Below are 10,885 nucleotides of genomic sequence, written 5' to 3' on the forward strand. Positions count from 1 at the left end.
TCTTGAATGTATATTGCCCTATCCAGCACTCACTGCAGTCAATGAGAAACTTTCCACTTACTTCAGAGTAGCAGCTGTGTTAGTCTGTATTCGCAAAAAGAAAAGGAGTACTTGTGGCACCTTAGAGACTAACAAATTTATTTGAGCATAAGCTTTCGTGAGCTACAGCTCACTTCATCAGATGCATTCAGTGGATTGCATCTGATGAAGTGAGCTGTAGCTCACGAAAGCTTATGCTTAAATAAATTTGTTAGTCTCTAAGGAGCCACAAGTACTCCTTTTCTTTCCACTTATTCTAAGTGACATTAGATTAGGGCCATAGGACTTATCTCTGCTTTCACTTGCATGGGTGAAACTCATACTTCATGTTACAGAGCAGGGTTCAATCGAATTAGGCAAAATTTTGTTAAGCTGAAGTTCTGAAAATCCAAAGCAATTTTTTCTTTAAGCTATAGTATGTTACTCTTCCATTATAATCTCTCAAACACCTGCATATCACAAAAAGAAAAGGAGTACTTGTGGCACCTTAGAGACTAACAAATTTATTAGAGCATAAGCTTTCGTGAGCTACAGCTCACTTCATCGGGTGCATTACAGTGAGCTGTAGCTCACGAAAGCTTATGCTCTAATAAATTTGTTAGTCTCTAAGGTGCCACAAGTACTCCTTTTCTTTTTGCAAATACAGACTAACACGGCTGCTACTCTGAAACCTGCATATCACATACACCATTCGATTCCATACATAATACTGTATACATAACCATGTTGCCAGGGACATAGCTGTCTTAACTTTCAATTAAGGAATAGGCAAGCAGAAACAAGAGATGGGGGAATAGAAACTACAGGCACATATTCAAAGTAATGTTTTTTGTTTGTTTTTTTTATGCTGCTTTTTCCAAATGAATCAGACCCAAATTAAACTAGAGGATCAGAGGGAATTTGGCTTTGGCAAAGTTAAATTACACTTCGTTAAAATAAAGCATTTGGGTCAAATGCAGACCCAGTGTAAGCAAATGGAACTTAATTGACTTGGGAAGATTAGCTTACTTTCATCCACTCTGGCCCACTGGAAAGCTCTAACGTTTGGGGTCCATTTTTTCCAAGAGTGGCTAGCAATTCTGGATGCCTAATTTGAGACACATTAACAGACCCAGGTTTTCTGTGGGTATGTATCCAGCATTTTCTGGAAGTCAGGACCCTTTAAGCTGTTTGAGTTTTTATCCTCTTTCTTTCCCCTCCCCTGAAGAAGTACCCAAAATTATTAGTATTAGTTGTATTTTCCACCATAAATTTTAATCTATCTTTATTAAAAATCAGTTATCAGCTAGAGTAACTGAATACTTTGAGCTTGTCTACAGGGTGCTGCAAAGTGCACTGGAGGGGTGTGAATTCTAAAGCATATTAATGTGTTGCGTAGTAACTGAGTCACATAGACCTTGCTGGTGTGCACTAACAATACCCTAATGTGCATTAACATATGGACAATAGGGAATATTTAGTGCACACCAGCAGGTTTGTTAGTGTACTTTAGAATTCACTCCCCTCTAGTGTGCATTGCCACACCATGTAGACAAATCCTTTGAAATCTAGAACTAAAAAATACACTGATTTCTCCAAGTGCTTTGTTGTACACAGTCAGATAACTACAAGCACACTAAAAGAAGCTACCCTTCTTACATAGCAGGTATTAGGAATCAGATTTACAGTGGTGGAAGGGAGCAGTATCCTGAAGGTGAAATAAATCAAATGACTTCTGTCATTCTGGGTAGTATTAAATTTGCTATGGTGAGAGTCACTAAATCAAATGTGTGATGTCCTGTGACAGAAGTGGTTCATGTGGTGAGTCAAAATAAACAATAGGTTTGTACATGAAGGGATCAGAGGTGATTTCAAGTTACCCAAAGCTAACTCCCAATGTAGTCCCAAACTGGTATAACAGGAGCTATAAAGTAGCCATGGAACAACCATCATTTCCTTCAGGTTGACCTGTATAGTATTGTTCAGATGAAAAACAAAGGGTTGTTATATGTGAAAATAGTGCTACAATAACACCTAGACTTGTGGAATCAACTGACACAAATCAACCCTCCCCCTCCCACGCAGACCACCTTGACAAACTAGATTCCTTCAAACAACTGTTGTCATTTAATCACAAACCGTTGTGGTAATAAATAAAACCTTCCCACCAGGATAAGTGCTCCCCAACTTCCATTGCTCAGATACAAAGAGAGAGATGATCTCATCAGGCAAATACCAAGGTAGCAGTTTCTCTAGCAAAAATGACCTAATGAAAGATTTTAAGAATTTTCTCCCCTCAATCCTGGAACTTTTTAACAGTTCCAGACAGTGTGTAGTCTGAATTTTTATTATGGGAGTATGTGTGTATGGGGAGATGGGGAGGAGAGGCATTAAAGCAGCTGCATAACCTATGATGTTGTCAGATAACCCTAGAGTGTATGCCCAGTATTTGAACTGATTTATTCTTATGAGATTTATAGGGATGTTTTTTAAATGCAAAAGTACTGTACTTATTTATGACCCAGTCCTACTCTAATAAAATTGCAGCCACTTAAAGACGTCAGAATTTGGCCAATAGTTTTAGCTGTATGTATAGGACGATAACAGTTTAGGCTAGTTTAAATGCATAACGATGTCCAAAATTTTGTTGTTTGAGTTATTCTCCCAGAGCCCTAAATCCAGCTACTCCTCTGTAATCCCCTTGTGTCAGATGAATTTCCCATAGGGAAGTTTACATTGTTTAAGTGGGATAAACCTGGCTAAAGTGATTCTTTGTCAAAACCCGTTATCTGGTATCTGTGGTGAAACCTGGTATCTGTGTGTGTGCTGTCTGTTTCCAATTACAAATGGAAAACTAAAAGCTCAGGGATAAGTATTTCTGCCTATTTCAATCTTTAATCATGTTTAGGCTTTGGATTTAAAAGGATCCTAAAATAGAAGTTTGTAATTGTAATGGACACTCCAGTTGAACCACATTAACCATCACCCTCATCCTCATTTGCCTTCAAAAATCACATCATGTGGAACCTAATTAACCCATTTAGATTATTATTATTAATGATTGGTCTCTTGTTTTCTCTACTAACCTGGCTACTTGAGCTAAAAAAGAAAAATAAAGAATCCTTGAGCTGAATCTTCTAAAGCTTTTCTTCCTATTTCTGAATTTGAAATTCCTAATTAAATCCCTGGGCACAAGTGGATATAATTTAGAAGGCAACTCAGGTCTTTAGGCCTATACAGATGCCACTAAAAATCATCTTTGAAGGATGATTTCAGAAACAACTACGGCACCATTAACTAGAGTAAATTGGAGGCACACAAGGAACAGACACTATTATTTTGACAGCAACTGAGTTAAATAGAGGTTACAAGGAAAATCTGCATATCGTTGTTGAGTTGATCACTAATTAGGAAGAGATTTCATTAGAGCATGAGTCTAATTTTCTTTTAAGATGTGCTGAAAAGAACCTGAACACTCTGAAGAATTTGCAATACGTGAAAGGAAAATGTGGATTTTCAGGGAGAACTTAAAGCATGTGCAAAATTAGATTCTGATTCACAATGCTAAATTAAGATGGCCTAGGGAGATTTTTTTTTTACATGTAGGTTAGTTTTGTTTAATCTAATTATTTGTTGCTTATGAAGTCTGGTGCTTTTGAAAATGCTGGTCTGGAAAATCTTCCAAACAGAATATGAAACAAGGTAAGATTCAACTCACTGCAGATTTCTTTATAACCTGAAACTCAGTCCACGTTCATAAGAAGGCCATTGAGGTTTGCAGACCTTTGAGCAAAACTGCACTGAGTTTGCAGGGAACCCAGGTCATTCAGGTAGAATTCACAATATAATACTCCAGTGGTTTACTCAGTATGCTAGCCCTCTGTGCACCCTTTAGGTATATACCTTTCAGTGGAGCAGCCTGGACTAACTTAAGACAGCTTGTCCTATGACCCTCTATGGCAGCTACAATCCACAGGGATGCTGTGAGTGAAACTCTAAAGGCTTTATTAGCAATACCTTGCCCCCACCAAAGGATTCAGAATAAGACCTGATCTACACATAAAAATTAGACTGACCTAGTTATGGGCTGTGAAAAAAATTGGGGTTCCGAGCACCATCATCAGGTCAGTCTAGCCCCCAGTGTAGATGCAGCTAGGATGACAATATAGGCAGCGTCCTCTGTCAATGTAGGAAGCATCTATACTTCAATGCTACAGTGGCACAGCTGCAGTGCCATAGCTATGCTACTATAGCAGCTGTAGTATAGACATGCCCTGAGATTACCACTTCAAAGTAAAGGTGACCTGTCTGGTTTTGGATCATCTTCCCACAATGACATTAGAACAGCCTGGTAATACTCCCCTGGAAATAAACAGAAAATCCTTTTGAATGACTTTTGCTGCACACAATTCCTCTTCCACCCAGATTGCAGAGTAGTGGTTGCCACATGAATGTCTAGATACAAGCAAAATGTGAAAATCCCTATGAAACCAAACTAGACCTCTTCAATCAGAAAGTGCCACATTTGTCACAGGACTCTTGCTAGCACCAATCAGAGCAAGTAGGCAGTTGCTAAATGTCAGCATGTCCTATAAAACAGACAATTCAGCTTTACCATTATTTAGAGCACTATTCCCTAAAGAAGTATAAATAAGAGAAGCTCATCATAGACCAGAGGCTCACCCATTAGGATCCTTTGTAGGCTCTGAGCCCACAGGTGAATAGTGTCACACGCAATTAATAAATTTAATCTAGCATGATAGCATCATATTGATTACATATATTGTGAATTTTCAGAACCCAAAATGGCAGATATTCAAGTAAATTAGTTACTGCTGTCATAGGAATGCTGAAACAGGGAGATTCTAATCTTGCCGAAGAAGAAGCTGTCCCTGCTTGCTGTCCTAGTCAGCCAATATTTTCAATTTCAAAGGTGAAATCCTAACGCCATTGAAGTCAATGGGACAGAATTTCACCCTAAGGTCCTTAAAGCTAGGCATCCAAGTTTGATAATGTTGGCCAAAGAGAACAGAGTTAAGATGTTCTTACTTACTGTTCTTACTGTAAATCCAGCAAAAAGAATGCAGTTCTTTATATACTTTCATTGTACCTTTTTTTGCAGTACTTTAAAATAAGCCATCTTCTGATCAGCAAGAGTCTGATTCTTCACTGCCTTGCCCTGGCATAGTCATTTATACCCATATATTGCGGGTTTAAAACGCTACTACCAATATAAGCAAGTAGAGAATCCTGAGTTGGCAGCATTTTTCCCTAGTTTGCATATGTGTAAATGATTACAGATGGTACAAGGCAGTGGAGAATGAGGTCCTTTGTCTGTTGAGTCATTTTTAATGCAAGCTCCTTAGGGCTGTGACCATATCTTCTTTTCTTCTGTATGGGAGCGCATACACAGATCAAATAATAAAAACTATTAGTGACGATGTACAGTTAAGAGAGAGGAGAGTTGGTTGCATAAAAAGTATGTGAGTGAATATGCCCAAACATAGGCAGGGCTAAATGCTCCCTGTCTTATTTATTCCCACTGAAGTCACTTGTCCCAAAGAACAATTAACCCATGGTTCTATACCTAAGGTCATATTCCTTCTCTCATTATCCTGCAAAGGGGATCTTTACAATACCTTACCTAGGAATCAGAATTACAAGTCAGTCATTTATAGAAAGAGAGACAAGGTGACTGAGGAAATATCTTTTATTGGACCAACTTCTGTTGGTAAGAGAGACAAGCTTTTGAGCCATAGAACTCTCCTTCAGCATGTCAATGGCGGTTAAATACACAAAATGTGCTACAGCCTATGGATTCAATGGCAAACAGGATTTGGCTTATAGTTTGACTCTGCTCTCCACATGGGATGGCTGATCATTTGCTCCCAGCAATAAATCTCAGTCTTATTGGAATAGCAAGAGCAGGCAAAAATCACATCTAGTTACCGTCTACAATAAGGCTGCCAGGAAGTTTAGACTTGAAATTAGACGAAGGTTTCTAACCATCAGAGGAGTGAAGTTTTGGAATAGCCTTCCAAGGGAAGCAGTGGGGGCAAAAGATCTATCTGGTTTTAAGATTCTACTCGATAAGTTTATGGAGGAGATGGTATGAGATTTTGGTAAGTAATTGATCTTTAAATATTCAGGGTAAATAGGACTAATCCCCTGAGATGGGATATTAGATGGATGGGATCTAAGTTACCCAGGAAAGAATTTTCTGTAGTATCTGGCTGGTGAATCTTGCCCATATGCTCAGGGTTTAGCTGATTGTCATATTTGGGGTCGGGAAGGAATTTTCCTCCAGGGCAGATTGGAGAGGCCCTGGAGGTTTTTCGCCTTCCTCTGTAGCATGGGGCATGGGTGACTTGAGGGAGGCTTCTCTGCTCCTTGAAGTCTTTAAACCATAATTTAAGGACTTCAATAGCTCAGACATAGGTGAGGTTTTTCGTAGGAGTGGGTGGGTGAGATTCTGGGGCCTGCGCTGTGCAGGAGGTCGGACTAGATGATCAGAATGGTCCCTTCTGACCTTAGTATCTATGAATCTATGAATCTATAAGCTAAAACAAAAACAAAGCAACCCTTTGCTATAGCCCACAGAAATAGCTCCTCTCCAGCCAAGATTCCAGCTGTCAATGAAAATCTTGCTATAGAAATGTCCTTCCTCCTTTTATAATCTGCATTAATGAGGTTCAGATGCCTGCAACTTCCTCTTTGATTGACAGCTGCACATAGCCTTTGAGGTGTGGCAGGGATTTTCCCTTCTTGGGAACTGATTAATCCTGTCTTCCCCTTGCTGGGTGGGGGGAGAGAGAGGGGTACATACACCCTGTTATGCAGATCCAAATCTAAATCTGCAAGGGCCGGCATATCTTTGTGCATCAGTTTGGTGCCTTCCCACCATTCCCTGCTTCTAGGGAGGCCCAGAGTATGAGGTTCCAAATACTCTTTGCCCATCTAGCGTTTCGACAGGATCTAAGCAATTTTGTGTGCAGCAGAAACAGCACTGGAGGCACTTTGTTTTAAAGCTAAAGTAAAACCAGCTCCATTTTATCTGGTAATGAACTCAGAGGCTTGGGAATTTACCTTGGGCAGCAGCCGAGAGCCAAGAAGGGAGAAAACAATAAAGAGGGTTGAGCCAGAGGGTACTGGTGGAAATCGAAAGGAGAACTGATTGTACTGCAATATACAGTGCTCCCTAGGCACGGCCAACCTAGTGTGCCGCCGGCATGGATGTCTTTCATTTTTCTAGGGTACAAGCAGCTCCTTCCCTCCTCTCATTCACTCTCATATTTGACAGACTAGTGCAGTAAATTCCATTTTTGCCCATGAGGGGTTTGGTCCTGTAAGGTACCTAGCACTCTTGGGAGGTGCTGAGCACCCTGAACTTCCATTGTGGTCAGTTGTGTTGCAGCATCTGACAGAATCCTATCAGCACCAGTCTGTGAGCCCTAGCAGCACCAGTCTGTGAGCTAACTGTGTTTGTTTGTTTGTTTTTTTCCTTCAGAGGTGTGATTTCTCTCTGATGTCCCAAAGAATAACCCAGAAAATCAATGTATTGCAAATACAAGTCAACAATGAGCCATTGTCTCAGCTTATGCAAAAAGCACAACCCCTGCATCCATGCAATCAATCATCTGATGGAACACAGCAACCTCTAAAGTGAACAACAAAGCACCTGTCTTCAGTAGTGTGGAAATAGAAAGCCGTACTTTGGCAGCAGAAATGTTTAAATGATAATAATTGGGTTATTAATTAACTTTTTATTGCTATAAGGAGTGTAAGCTATCCAGCCCATCCTGTAAGAAGAAAGGCTCTGTATGGAGTACAGAGAATCCCAGATGCAACAGCAGCATTTCTATTCACTAACTGCAGTTCCTCTGTATATTGCAGATCAATATATTGAGCGCAAGTCCACGTGATGGGAACAAGGCCAGCAGAAGATGGCTCAGAGTCAAAGAGCTGCTGATCTGTGCCATATGCTCACATGGAAGAGCGCCTTCAGTTATGCAGGTAATTGCCTCAAGTTAATGTAGACGTTTCTGTGTTAAAGCCCCCACAAAGCCCAGCATAGGGCAAGGGTGTGTGCATATGTGTGAATGAAAAGTAGGGAAGTGGTAGAGGCATCCCATGGCAACAGGGCAATCAGCTAGATGAGCTACTCATGACGGGTATGACTATGCCAGGGAAAGACGGGAACTGGGTTTCCAGTGGATCTCTAGCCTACCAGACCGTTGCCAACCCTATCTCCATCAGCCCTTCATTGAGTTCTTTGATGAACTTCCCCAAATGTCATGTAATTTATTTGACAAGCATTTCCTCTTCTATGCTTTTTCAGTGTGAGAGTGGAACATAAGTGCCAGGCCCCCTCTTACTCTATCAAACACATTTCAGGACAGACCTGTGTCTGCACTGTAAATTTCCCTTTGCTGCCCGTTCCCTCTCTTTCTCTAGCAATATGCTTAACAATGCACATTTCTATTGAGCTCTTCTTATTAATGACTCCCTCTTTGTCTGCTTTAACTTTTTAGCTCTTACACCATACGTGGTAGAAGCAGGGAAAAAAGTCTAGTTCTTTAAGACTCTTTGAGCTCACATCCAAGAAGGTGCCTGTTTGTCAAATGGTCCATGCTATCTTATTGTATATCTGAATAGACTTTAGCCTGCAGATAGATGAAGCTTCCAAGGAGACAGCACAGGCAGGCACATAAACTTTTCTGGAACTTAAATAAATAAAATCTTGGAGGAAAACTCACAAGCTAGAAAATCCAGGCAGGGTCAGGACTTACAAATTTCCTTGGGGCCAGTTTTTGGGGCAGGTGCCGCCTGTCAGCTACAGACCCATTAATCACGTTAGATCAAAACATCATGCAACTTGTCAGGATATATGTGACACATCTGATGTAACCCAAAATGCAGCCCTGCGCCAAAAACAAAAATTACATTTAATCAATCAATCAATCAATCAATACAATTTTTTTTTGCAAATCCCAGAAGAAAATATCAGGGTGAAAAAAGAAAGAAACTTGTTTTAAAAAAAGTAATTCTGCATATATATAAACCATTTAATGTAGTTTGAATCTCATTCACAGTAACAACTTAATTTCAATCAGTAAATTTCCTCATTATTTTCAAATAAAAAGGCAAATGGAAAAAGATTATATACAGCCCACCTGCAAGGCAATTTTTGGAATGATCTTTATAGTTGTTTTTCACTGAGGACTCAAGTCACTTACCCAAATGTTGAGACAGATAATTAGCAACTGAACTATTTTTTTCTCCTTATACCTTACAAACCAATGTACCAACTGTACTCAGAGATAAATTCACTGAAAGACAACCACCTCAGGGGTGAAATGCACAAATATTTTAACAGTCTCCATATAATAGTCAACCATATAACACCACAATTCAGAAGAGAAAGTTAAGACAAACTTTCCCAGTTTAAACCCTATGGCAAATTTAAGTAGGAAGATAACAAGCACCATAGTTAAAATTTAGCCAGGATATGAGGGTTAACAGTTCCTAATTTCATGGGGCCTAATCTAAAGACAGCTCACATAATAATGGCCATGTTGGGTCAGACCAATGATCCATCTAGCCCAGTAACTTGTCCTCCGACAGTGGCCAGTGCCAGAGACTTTGGAGGGAATGAATAGAATGGGGTAATTATCAGGAACGTAAGAATGGCCATATTGGGTCAGAAAAAACGTTCATCTAGTATCCTGTCTTCTGACAGTGGCCAATGCCAGGTGCCCCAGAGGGAATGAACAGAACAGGAAATCATCAAGTGATTCATTCCCTGTCATTCATTCTCAGCTTCTGGCAAACAGAAGCTAGGGACACCATCTCTGCCCATCCTGGCTAATAGCCATTGATGGACCTATCCTCCATGAATTTATCTAGTTCTTTTTTGAACCCGTTATATTCTTGTCCTTCACAACATCTTCTGGCAAAGAGTTCCACAGGTTGACTGTGCGTTTTGTGAAGAAATACTTCCTTTTGTTTGTTTTAAACCTGCTGCCTATTAATTTCATTTGGTGACCCCTAGTTCTTGTGTTATCAGGAGTAAATAACACTTCCTTATTTACTTTCTCCACACCAGTCATGATTTTATAGACGTCTATCATATTCCCCCTTAGTTGTCTCTTTTCCAAGAAAATCCCAGTATCATTAATCTCTTCTCATACGGAAGCCGTTCCATACCTCTAATCATTTTTGTGGCTCTTTTCTGAACCTTTTCCAGTTCCAATATGTTTTTTGGGGGGGATAGGGTGACCACATCTGCACACGGTATTCAAGATATGGGCTTACCATGGATTTATATAGAGGCAATATGATATTTTCTGTCTTATTATCAATCCCTTTCTTAATGATGCCCAACATTCTATTCGTTTTTTTGACTGCCACTGCACATTGAGGGATGTTTTCAGAGAACTATGCACAATGACTCCAAGATGTCTTTCTTGAGTGGTAACTGCTAATTTTAGACCCCATGTTTTATATGTATAGTTGGGATTATGTTTTCCAATGTTTGTATTTATCAACATTGAATTTCATCTTCCATTTTGTTGCCCAGTCACCAAGTTCTGAGAGATCCATTTGTAGCTCTTTGCAGTGTGCCTGGTACTTAACTATCTTGAGTAGTTTTGTATCATCTGCAAATTTTGCCACCTCACTGTTTACCCTTTTTCCCAGATTATTTATGAATATGTTGAATAGGATTGAGCCCAGTACGGACCACTGGGGGACACCACTATTTACCTCTCTCCATTCTGAAAACTGACCATTATTCCTACCCTTTGTTTCCTATCTTTTAACCAGTTACCAATCCATGAGAGGACCTTTCCTCTTATCCCATGACAGC

The 10,885-nt window shown here is 39.9% G+C and overlaps 1 long non-coding RNA gene across 2 annotated transcripts; it reads left to right on the plus strand.

Moving 5' to 3' along the window:
- Nucleotides 1-2,208: 2,208 nt before the first annotated feature.
- On the plus strand, nt 2,209-8,028 carry LOC122460892. 2 transcript variants are annotated; one of them, XR_006282499.1, is made up of 3 exons: nt 2,209-2,258; nt 4,863-4,951; nt 7,912-8,028. It is a non-coding gene; the product is annotated as an uncharacterized LOC122460892 (long non-coding RNA). The 2 variants fall into 2 exon arrangements; XR_006282500.1 differs by lacking the exon at nt 7,912-8,028 and adding an exon at nt 7,526-7,628 and having other exon boundaries at nt 2,215-2,258.
- Nucleotides 8,029-10,885: the final 2,857 nt, after the last annotated feature.

The sequence above is a fragment of the Dermochelys coriacea genome, chromosome 7 (assembly GCF_009764565.3).
Source record: "Dermochelys coriacea isolate rDerCor1 chromosome 7, rDerCor1.pri.v4, whole genome shotgun sequence".
Taxonomy (NCBI): domain Eukaryota; kingdom Metazoa; phylum Chordata; order Testudines; family Dermochelyidae; genus Dermochelys; species Dermochelys coriacea.